The 12,500-nt window shown below is 38.1% G+C and overlaps 1 protein-coding gene across 4 annotated transcripts in view; it reads left to right on the top strand.

Moving 5' to 3' along the window:
• LOC135220565 (calcineurin subunit B type 2) overlaps positions 1-12,500 on the top strand; it is a 421,288-nt gene that overhangs the window by 56,110 nt on the left and 352,678 nt on the right. For 2 of the 4 annotated variants that reach the window (XM_064257793.1, XM_064257789.1), the window contains exon 2: positions 1,115-1,151. The exons of the other annotated variants lie outside the window; for them this stretch is intronic. The gene's annotated coding sequence lies outside the window, so the exon portion shown is untranslated. The remainder of the gene's footprint in view (positions 1-1,114; positions 1,152-12,500) is intronic. 4 annotated transcript variants of the gene reach the window in all.

Below are 12,500 nucleotides of genomic sequence, written 5' to 3'. Positions count from 1 at the left end.
ATAGGAGTCTGGCTAACAATATTACCGTTCGACGTTACTGGCAATCTGAGCATTGGTTTTTTTGTTTGTATGGTGTTTTTACGTTGCATGGAACCAGTGGTTATTCAGCAACGGGACCTACGGCTTTACGTGACTTCCGAACCACGTCGAGAGTGAACTTCTATCACCAGAAATTCACAATCTGAGCATTGGGCTTTCATTTATTCATACGCGAGCGCGCGCGCACACACACACACACACACACACATATATATATATCTTGAAGCACTGGTCTGGGGAATAAATAGACATATATATATTATATATATATATATATATATATATATATATATATATATATTAAAATAAGTGGGGTTGATAACCTTAGCTCTTGCCAGTTAGAGACAGGTGCAAATCACTGGATTCCTCGGAAATGCTGACATAAAAACAAATAGAAAACACGCCGTGTGCATTAACGAGATCGTGAATACATTCCAGAGACATGAGATAACCACAAAGGTGGTTTCTTCAGGTTACCGAGTACATGGGAACAGACTAGTGTGTGTTTATTCATTTGTTAAGCAGCATGCGTGTATCCGTACGTCTATTGGTGAGTACATACGTACGTCGGTTACAGTAAATGAGATATAATCTCTAGTATGTGAATTAACGGAGCAATTAAACGACAATCTGTCATAGTGGCCACAAGATACGTTGGCAAGAAAAGACTTTGGAAAAGTTAATACCTTTATGTAGTGACACTGAGTTCGGTTCTAGAAAAAGGGGAGTGCGATGCGACACTTAATTATTGACGAACTTTAACATTTCATAGTTTCATAACTATATTCTCATTTTCAGATGGATTCGAAATCACCAAATGAAAAAATGGATTTCTCTAGACTTGTATTGACTTACTGATAGATTAGTATGATTAGTCGGACAGCATGAGATAAGAGGGAGTACTTACTTAAATAGGATTTCGGGAAGAAAATTAGTTTAACGTTTTTTTTTTCCGAGATATTCTTTAATTCATTTTATTCCATTTTCATGTTAGCTATTTTGGGAAATAAAAAGTATATTTTTGTAATAGAGGGAGCTTGAATTTGCCTAGAGCTTTATAATTGATTTTTTTCAGCTAGCTTCAGAGACGTCACAGAAGGGGACTTTGAAAGGTAGGTTACGTTTTCCAGTTAGGAGTTCTCTCCAATTATTTAACCGAGCGTTATTTTGACCGTCGTAAGATATACATACTTACATACATACATACATACACACACACACACACATATATATATAATATATATATAATATATATATATATAATATATATATAAATATATAATATATATATTTACTATATTTGTGTGTTATACGTAGATATACGTATACTGCAGCCCTACCAGTTTTCTACTTCACCGGCGAGACCAGACAGTGAAGTATTTGTTCTTTCGGTGTGATGTGGCACTCTACTGACGCTGGCGACTATATAAACAAGTAAAATATTCGCCGAGGTTTCTTCGACGCAACTGAGTTTTCTGTACAGCGTATAAAGCTGTATGACCTCTCAGCCGCGGCCCTTGAAACTTTCAGCTACGAACCAGTTTATGGCCTGTGTTTTTGGTACATACACCGATGCCATACACATAATCATGGATAACTTTAACCTTAAGTAAAATGAAAACTACTGAGGGCTGCAATTTGGTATGTTGGATGATTGGAAGGTGGGTGATCAACATACCCATGTGCAGCCCTCTAGCCTCAGTAGTTTTTAAGATCTGAGGGCGGACAGAGAAAGTGCTGACGGGCAGACAAATAGCCATTTCAATAGTTTTCTTTTACAGAAAACTAAAATTGAAATATGGCATCATATACAACAAAGTTCCTTTGCCATCTTAAGATTACTGATTTGATAAAGCCAAATCGCGAGGAACCAACTGATGGAGTATTGTTATCTAAGGTCGGCAATATATTCGATATGTCAAAAAAAAATTTTTTTAATTAAAATTGCTAAGGGGATTCTTTTAAAAGTGTCTGCGGTGGCATTACAGAAATTTAGCCATAGCAATTTATAAATCGTCTAATGCCTATCAATAGAACCGAATGCGACCTCCCGCAACAGCAATTAAGCAATTGTCAATAATCACATTTGTTTTTATGGTGCATGATTCCTGTATGGTCTATCAACAAATCATCTTGAAACCTGTCAAAATTGCCTATTTCACAAATTCAGAGTCAGACGTTGCGATCTAACAAAATTGCAAAAATGATCTGTTACTCTGTTACAGCTTGACTAAATTTCCGCTCCCATTCGTCCAGTCACAAAACTTACCTACAATATTGGATGTGTTTATGTATGTGTGTGTGTGTGTGTGTGTGTTTATTACATATTATATATATATATATATATATATATATATATATATAGATTATATATATTTATATATATATTATATATTTATATATATATATATATATATATATATTAGATGACAAAAAACTTAAATATCTCCTTGAAAGTAGAGTACATACATTTTTCTTAAAATGGTTTTCCAATAAGCTTGCATAAATACATAAATACACACACATACATATACTACGTATTATATATAATATATAATTATATATATATATTGATATGGATATATATTATTATATATAATATATATATATATAAATATATATATATTATATTATATAATACAAACATAACTTACTTTACTTTCCACGACTCATTTATTGCAGTCGGTGCGTAATCACTCACTTTCAGCCTACGGTTCCAACTTTGACGTATAATCAAATGAACGGAAGTAATCAGCAGACGAACGGGACAACGAGAGTCATGTGGGGGAAGGGCAAAAAGGCACTTGGCAGGAATCTGGCAAACTCGTCCGCAACAGCCAAACTATTTTTCCTCCCACCCTCGGTGTCACCGCATATGAGCAGGTGAATTTTCTAATTTCTATTACACTGAAATTTTACGGCGCACAGCAATGCCACAGAACTTGACTGCCGCTTGAGCATCTAACCAAGGAATATCAACAACCCCTTTTGCTTATCCCGAGGTAAATCTTTCAAAATGATTTGTATTTATTTGAGATACAAACAGATATTTACAATAGTGAGAGCAAGATTACTAATAGCCCTTTGCAAAAATAAGGAAGCAAGCAAAGTTTAAAGGTTTAAGTAGTGTAGTACATCATCCGAGTTTTTAAGACATTTTTGATCGCAAAAATTTGTTTAAAAATAACGGGCAATCTGCCCTCTGCTTTTTTTTTTTTTTTTTTCAAACCAGGCACGTTCCTTCTTTTTCATTGTGCAACTAGATCATTTATTCCTCATCCAGAAGGTCAAACATTTCGCTTTTGTTACAAAAAACTGTAAAGTTGAGGTAAAATTGTGCAAAAAGAAACAAAAGTTTAATAGGAACATAAAACAGTAAAACAAACAATTCAGCGCGTAACTTGAGCTGTAAAGTTAAGTATATCTTAATTTTACCAGACCACTGAGCTGATTAACAGGGCTGGCCCGAAGGATTAGATATTTTTACGTGGCTAGGAACCAATTGGCCACCTAGCAACGGGACCTACTGCTTATTGTAGGATCCAAACCACATTATATCGAGAAATGAATTTTATCACCAGAAATAAATTCCTCTGATTCCACGTTGGCCGCGCCGAGAATCAAACTTCGGACCACCGGATTGGTAGCCGAGCGCGAAAACCACTTGTCCAACGAGGAACTGTAAAATATCAGCAATTGCGGAACAATGTACAATGAAACTCTGAAGCCCTCTAAAAGGTTGTACAAAGAACAGATAAATGGTTGAGTACAACTATGCAATAGACGGATCGATGGATCAACAGTTGTGTAAGTGTAATAAGACAAACAGCTTAACATCACAAAGATGCAAACAAATACCCAAACAGCCGCGCACAAGAGTATAATGAACAGTACAACCACGAAATACATAGTAAAATGAGTAGTTCAATGAGCACTCCTGTAGCTGTAAAGCTGTGAAGTGATCAGCTCAATGAATAAGCAAAGCTGTACAGATAAGCGCTTAACTGCACAGTAGAGTTCCAAGATGAACAATTCAGCAGCTGCATAGAACTACATAAAAAAATATATAATATGAAGAGCTCATCTGTTGAATGAACTGACGAAAAGATCGGTTCAACAGAAGAGTAAAGTTGTACATCCCAGACATTAAAGTTGTGCAAAGATCTGCAGAAAAACTATGAAAAGAGGTACACCACAAAGCTCAACAACCTCTCAAAGTTGTAAGACAAACTTGAGAAGTTTCATAAGTTGTCGGCAAATCAGCCCAACAAAACAACGTCAGAATGCTGTATAACGACATAACCACAGCAGTGTAACGTATGAGAAAAGAACCTAGACAGCTTCGCAGTTGTACAAGTGGACCAACTGCTTACGTTCTACATTAAACACCTCAACTAATGTGTAAGATGTACTCACAGAACAGTTAAGCAGATTTCTAAGTTGCTTGAAAAAGAGCTTGACACTGCTTAAGTTGTAATATGAACAGCTTTGTTATGTGTAGAACAGCTGCACAAGCTATATACCGAGCATAGTTATATCCTCAGAAGTTGTTCCACAGAAGTTCTGTTTCACAATCTTTTCCGTTGAGCAGACTTACAAAAAAACATACTTCAATGTTTAATTGTCTTACCCTACATTTTTCTTTATTATTTTTTATTCTCTATATATAATTTCCTCAATAGGGAGCAGGTCTCCTTACTGGAGCCCCCGCCATTGTAGTATTCCGTGGTTCCAGCTACCTTTGCAGCTTGCAGCAGCTGCCATGATGAATGCAATAACATTTAAATCTCATACACGGGATGCACAGAATACACTAATTTCTTTTCGAGATCTGATCCACTTTTGATGCACGTTTCAGACGGAAAGTACTTATATTAGCAATGCCAGGGTAGACTGCCCATGTGGTTCAAGTGTTGTCAGTGGCGCATGACCACATAATGACTAGGGTGCTCACTCATGGGTTTTAGCAGTTAAAAACAAGGTATGTTGGCAGAGCATGAGCAGCACAGGCACCCTCTTCTCCCAAAACACAAAAGAAAATAGAATAAAAGTGAGTTATGACACGTGCTTTGATTCCACACGGGCATATTTGCTTAAGTGATATACTTAGACATATGAGAAAAATAACAGTAGTGATGATAAAAAATACGTGACTGTTCTACATCCATTCCACACATTAATAAGTGTCCTAGGTGTCGAAATGGTACTAGGTTCTGAGGGATAGCATAAAAGTAGAAAACAACAATGAAGTACTTGCATATTATGTTATATGCAAATTATATAAGAGTTAGAATTGGTGAAGAATGTGAAAATTTTGAAAAAATATACAGAGAGAAATGGTATGTAGGTAAGCATTAATGTACAAAATACTGGCACACGGGAATAACAAAAAAGATATACTTAGTGATTCAAAATATCTAAAACAAATTCATGTTCAGATAGAGAATGGTGGCAAAAAAAATATGCTTATGACCAAGCCCCTATTGAAGGCTTCATTTATTGGTGAGGCGAATTTTTAAAATAACCTGTTTTCCTTTAACGCTGCTCTCGGCCAAGATGGCGTGCGCGATGTCTTAGGAAGGGGGGGGGGGGGGGGGGGGGGGGTGGGGGGGGGGGGGGTTTGATGAAGTGCAATAAGCAACTGGATTGCTAGTCTTTTAATTATGAGTTTTTTCTCGCAGGTTTATGAAAAATGTAACATTACAGTCCCTTCAATTAGTAAATCACCTGTGAACAGACTTTATGGTAATCTCATTTTAATGATTAGCTTTATGTTTCAAGAAAGTAGTGTAAAAGTCTAGGAATTGTTAAATCAGGAGTCAGGTCTAGTCCTATGCTGAATGAGTGATAATGACAGTAATCATGATGACGAGGGAATGCAGGTAGGAAGGTTACCGCACTTTAAACGTCAGCTTTTTTACCTCTTTCGATTACTGGTTGAATATGCGTACTACCTTTTTTCAGGAGACTGAAGAAAGTTAATTTTCCCATTCTTTTTCATCTGCCAGAGACGTAAGCATTTTCGTAAGCGTTTTTTCCCTTCAACTGGTGTATGATGAATACTTCTGATGGAGAAAGAGAGATTTTTGAAAATACGTTTTAAATCTTTGATGGGTGTTTAATGAATAGGCCTATCTTTGATGGAGGGGAGATTCCAGTCAGCATGTTATTCTTTCCTTTATTGGATTCCAGTGAATACTTATATTTTTCCTCTTTGTCCAGTATCTAAAGAATACATTTGATTTAGAAGTATTTTATTCACGTTGTCCTAATCGCCGATTTCCTTTTATTATAACAGGTGAGTTCATTGTTGCAAAACCCATAAATACACTTCATATCTGCATATTCCACATTACTGGAACGGTAAGGCATTGTCTCCAGTTTTTTGCTCACAAAATGAATAAGGAATCTGACACTTGTAACCCGAACGCACTCTTGGTGAAAAAGCGAGACTGTTTAGACTGTAACAAGTGAAGTGATCAGCTCCATCCCCTCCCAATAGCCGTGGCTACTCCCGCATCCTGTGCGCGCCAACTTACTTGGCCATTTAATGATAACGGTTATTTTAAAAATTCACCTCACCAACAAACGAAGCCTTAAAATGCATATGTTTATAGAACATTTTCTGCTAAGAATTACTTTTTCTTTCATTTCCCCAAATATTTGCATAAACTCGTTACACCCAGTATATTTGTTTCTTTCACTGTTCAGTACTAATACCATTTAACCGCTTGGTTTCACTGGAGTCATATATGCTTGCCCTAGCCTGACCTAATTTGATATGTGTTCTTCCACTTTTTTGGTTGTTAGTTGCACTGCTAACTCTTTGTTGTGGATTTGCTGTAGACAGCAGCTAGATTTACTGCCCAAACCTAAAGAAGTTGATAGGGGGATGTCTTCATCCATCAGATAGGCTGTGCGAGTAATCTCAATGACAGGGTATCAGCCTCTGTATGGCAGGGTTAGGAGAGTCTTGTGGGCATGTTTCTCTTGAATGCAAAATTTCATGTGCTCAGTTGGTTCTGAATGAATAGTTTTTTGTTTCTGTATGTTTGGAAATGTGGTCAGAATCTTCTGACAACGTTTTGTAGTTTTTCCAGTTCTTCTGAGCGACTGACATTGCTGGCAGGTTCACCTGGTACACACATGGTTTCCTTGTATACCACTTTGCTGGGTGATACATTGATTTCTTGTTCAGGGAACTTGTTTAAGACCATATAGAGGCCAAAAAATACCCAGGGTAGTTGTATTTTTCAGTTAGGCTGTTGAATACCCCAGTTGCATGCAGTGCATGTTTAACAGTCCGCATTAAGGAGGTGAAATGTGGCCTCTGTCAGGAGTGATGTCATCCTGTATGCAAAACAGGCTGACCAAGCCATTGAGAAGGGCTTCTGCATAGGCTCTTGCTGTTACTTCTATCACTGGGATTACCTCCAGCCATCATGCGGTTCTCTTTGTATATGTAAAGATGTACCTAAACCCATTGGAACAGGGTCCTAAATGAAGATGTCCAAACCATCATCTGGGGGAAAGGAATTCCCTGATGCTGGACTTAGCGTGATGCATCACCTAGCTTGTTTGGCACTATATGTACTGTTTTGCCCATTTTCATTTTCCTTTTGCTCCGTGCCATATGAATTTTTGTTGCCAGTTTGGCTGCCATTATGCTGGATGGATGAACTAGTCCGTGGATGAGTTGGAAAACTTTCTTGTAGAGAGCTTTGAATTAGTGGGTGTGGGGGCCCTGCACTGGTATCACAGAGGATTGTTGTTCCCATGGCTCTGAAGGGGATGTCTTTCCATTTCAAGTTTACTTTGGAGGTACAATAGTTATGTTTGGTGCCTTGTTGGATATCAGCAGGATCTTTAAAGTCTATTCCTATTTGAACCTTGTTAATTTCTATCCTTGATGATGTGTCTGCTAGTGGTTTTCTTACAGGAAATATATTTTATTGTGCAACTGCTGAAACCTGGCATTGATGGGTGAAGTGTCCTGTATTTCATAAATTTTTATTTTCATAATATTTTTTTTAAGGTATGGACAAGAGGTTGATGATCTGTCATTTTGGTGAAAGGCCTTTACTAGGTGTCGTGGCATAAGCACATGTCTGTTTGGTTGCTCTGAGGGTGTATCATCTTGCATTTCACAGAGGGCACTGTAGATTGGAACCATGATTTTGTGATTTTAGGAGGGAATCTGTGATGGTAATTTACCACTGCCAAGAATTCTTGGAGTTCTCTTGTGGTTTTCTGGGTCAGATATTTCCTGATGGTTGACACCTTGAAGGGGAGAGGACTAATGCTGTTCTTGGAAGTATAATGGCTAGAAACTAAACAGAGGAGCACCAATGCCACTTGTTGGGAAAAATGGTTAGTCTGTTATTCTGCAGGAGAGATAGCATGGTCCTGAATTGTTAGCATGCTTCTCATTCCTGGAGAATATGAGTGTCTTCAATGTACCATGTGCAAAAGGAGAGGTTGCCCAGGTTAATTTCCACCTAGGCTGAGTGTTGAATAACTGAGGATGTATGTTCCAAAGGACATGAACGTTGCCATTTTAAGGATATCTTTTCAGAAGCGCTCTTCATCAGGTCAAACTTGGAGAGGATTCTTGCTCCATGTAGGGTGGATGTGATGTCTGCTGTGTTGAAAAGTGGGTCGGTCAGCCTCTGTTTGAAGGTTTAGTTGCCTGCAGTCTCTTCAGAGGCACTATGGTCCAACAGGTTTCTTGACCATGTGGCATGGTGAGGCCCAGGGGCTGGTAAAACCCATTCATCCCATCTCTCTAAAGGTATTTTTTTGTGGCAGGCAGCAGAACTTGGAGTTGATAAAGGGACCCATTATTTTTATAAGATGGAGGATGCTGTATTTGGCTGGTACCCTAGAAGTCTGACAAAATTCTGGCCAGAGGACGTCAATGAACTCTTGCAGGAGTTGGTGTAGGGTTGTGGTACCTACCAAGGAGATGGCTGGCTGTTAGGGCCCCAAAGACAGCTGTGTGGGTAAGCAGCATCAAGGAAAACTCTATGATGAGGAACTGGTGTAGTTCTTCATAGGTGATTATTTCCCATGCATGTCTAGCCAGTACATGATGTGGGGGAAGAGTGTACAGGATTGCTTTGAGATCATAGTCAGTTTTTTTTTCTTACTGAGCTTAGACATTTTGGAAATGGAGGTGTATTTTCTCTCTCTAGTGACAGATGGCCCAGTTGTTGAGAAGCAGGGTAGATATTAATCCTGGGCACATTTGTGTTTTTGTCTGGCAACTTCTCATGTATGCTTTAACTTTTACACAATTGTTTCTAAGTTGTAGAGTTGGCTGTAGTTAGTCCAATAGTTACCAGATTTTGGTGTGAGAACTAATTTTCTATTTACCATGCTGTAGAAACAATCTTTTAACATTCTCGAGAAAGAGCTAGCCAGAACTAAAATGCCAAATTTACACCATTAATGGCTTTGTTTCAGTAGGCATGGCTGTATTTGGTCTCTCAGTTGCCAGAGCTTTAAGGCAAGAACCATGCTTTGTCTACTAAGGGGAGGACAACCAAGAGCTCTCAAGGGAAATCGAGCCAGACCTTTGTGCATTATTTAGTCTAGTGGCCAGTTTTTGTAAAGGCCATTTCATACTCATGATGCCCAGTGTCCACTGACTTAGGGCGCTGTCACACTAGCGAATTTTCCGTCAACTTTTGAATTTGACGATGACTTTTCATGTTTTGACTGATCAGGAATTTTGAAAGCGAGAGCAAACAAATTAAACCCACGGCCACCATCAACTTTATTGTTTGTTTAAATCTCGGAGGGCACGCATTTTAAGTCATCAAAAGAAAGATGGAGGGGCTGGTACAGTGGACAAGGTTATCAGAAAAGTTTCTGGCCAAAGATATGAGGGGAGACGATGCTTAAAGGACCACGAGCATGATACTTTTATGAAAAAAGTGTCTCAAAACGAAACGTTATGAAGAAATCACCATGCAACTCAGGGGAAACTTTCCTAAACTTGATGGTCTTCATACAAGTAAGTATTCTGTATCTTGAATATAAGACTGTTTTATAGCCTAGGTCTGCTCTCATTATGTTATCTTGTATGCATTATCAAATTATATATACACAAATCTTTCATATTTTACATTGTTTCTTCAGCTTAATTTATATACAGAGTCTGATTCAAATCCTTTACTAGTTTATAATAGACGCTTTCGTTTTCACGTCGTTTTAACCAGGACCGAACCCAAAGACTTTTTTTTTCCATTCTATGTAACATCATTAAACACAACAGCATGACCTACTTTTACAGATGGCTTTCTGTTAAAAGGCATACTTGTTTTCAACACTGTTTTGACGACAACCACCACAGTACGAAGAAGGTGTGTGACAACCAGAGTACCAAATGACGTCGACTCTTTTGGAAAGTCGACGACAAATTCAGAAAAAGTCGATGGAAATATTGCTAGTGTGACAGTGCCTTCATTGTCGTGATCTGATCTGTTTTTGATAGTGTGTGGAGAGAGAAGTGATCACAATAACAATGCTGGGGGCAATCTGGACCCCATGTTCAGGTTTTGTTGTTGACTGTTTTGTTGTTGACTCCCGAATATGTGGTAGCTAGGGTGATCCATGAGGGCTGCCAAATCTAGCAGCCAGCCGAAGTACAACAGTGGTGTGAACTGCACACTCTGGCTGATGTCACCAACATTCGTGAACAAATGCTAATAGTTCTTCCGCAAAAGCTTACTTTCCTCTGCTGTTAAGCTTTAGAATTTTATCAGTTTTATATTTCCTTGTTACTAAAAACTTTCTTTTAAGAGTCACTTTACAGTGGCCATCAGTGTTGATGCCCTTTTTCCTCTCCTTTCGTTTCTCCTTTAGCCCATTCCACCAGTCTAATACAAAAGCAGATATGATTTGCATAAAGCAGAAAAACCTTCTCTTTCTCTCTCCAGAGAGAGAAGCCAAATGACAAAATAGCAATTTAGTTTGCTTTTAACTTATTAGTCTCCTGTACTTTATTTTCGCTTTTCTGTTTCTTGTCCCATAGACTTTCATTCCACTTCCACTCTTCCCTCAACCAAGTCTTCCTAGATATTGCATTAGTGAACAAAGGACAAAATGAGTCAATACTACCTTACGACAAACAAAACTATAAATAAAGGAGAGCCGTATGACTGCAATATGGTACAAGTAATTTCTTAATCAGCTGCTTGAATGACAACTTCAAGACAGATGGACTGATGCATTTACGAGATGAATCAACTGATGAATCATGGCGTAAACATCAAAATGGCAGTCACTGCATATTCATATCACTATAGTTGTTTCTGAGAGAGAGAGAGAGAGAGAGAGAGAGAGAGAGAGAGAGAGAGAGAGAGAGAGAGAGAGAGAGAGAGAGAGAGAGAGAGAGAGAGAGAGAGAGAGAGAGAGAGAGCTATTTATGGCCGAAGCCAAGGCACTGCGGCCAAAAAGCCCATTCAGCTACATAAAGAAAACTGAAGAAATGACAGCAAGTAAGAGAATGAGCGATAGTTTAATACTGAAAAATTACATTGGGAAGTGATAAAAACGAATCTATTTAAAAAGTTTCGTACAAAATTACGATTTAATGTCAAATCTTCAATTTCATTGAAACTTAATTGCATTTTTAAATTGAGATGAGGCATCAATTCCTCTATCAATCTTAGGATTCCGTTCCCTAACTGAAACTTAACTTTAATTTGCAAGCAGTAACAATGCCGCCTCACATTCGGCAAACATTTGATTAGGACTCCTTAACTAAGGAAACAGAAAAACCTAAAATGTCCGTCAGAAAATAACTAGTGACTGTATATACACGTTACAGTCAGACTGTGAAGCTAGTGATTTCACGAAATCCCCGAGATTTTCAGGGAACTCGTGAAATCACCAATCCACTGAAGGACATTATTTTGATACCCGAGGGGCTAGTACTAAACACGGAGAAACAGTGATCCATCTGTTTCAGGGTGTTTTAGCACTAGCCCCTCAGGGATCAAATGTGTTTCACGGTGTTCAGCACCAACCCCTGTAGATCAAACGTTCCTAAGTGAATTGGTGATGTCACGAATTCCCATAAAAATTTCGAAGATTTGAAATCCCTAGCTCCACGATCTTACTATAACTTATATTCTAATGTAATATGAGACGCTTTAGCCTTCAAGTGGTTCGAACTCACACCGAAGAAGCAGTAAAGTTTTTCTTGCGTTCCGAAGTCCATGGCACTTATGAACCTACAGACTTTAATTGATAGGTCTCTCAGATGCCAGTATTGATGATATCTTCACCTTTTCACGTGTTATACATATCTTTTAATTGCCAGTTACATTAGCATTTATATATGTCACGCGAAGATGCGATATTACATTAGAATATATACTCAGTAGCTTTTCTGAAGGGTATTTTTTATTTTTCCGTTTACATAGCCATGGAGTGGGATTATATATATATAT

Source organism: Macrobrachium nipponense, chromosome 2 (assembly GCF_015104395.2).
Source record: "Macrobrachium nipponense isolate FS-2020 chromosome 2, ASM1510439v2, whole genome shotgun sequence".
NCBI lineage: Eukaryota > Metazoa > Arthropoda > Malacostraca > Decapoda > Palaemonidae > Macrobrachium > Macrobrachium nipponense.
Note: the sequence above shows the minus strand (reverse complement) of the source record. Positions and strands in the feature narration are given on the sequence as shown.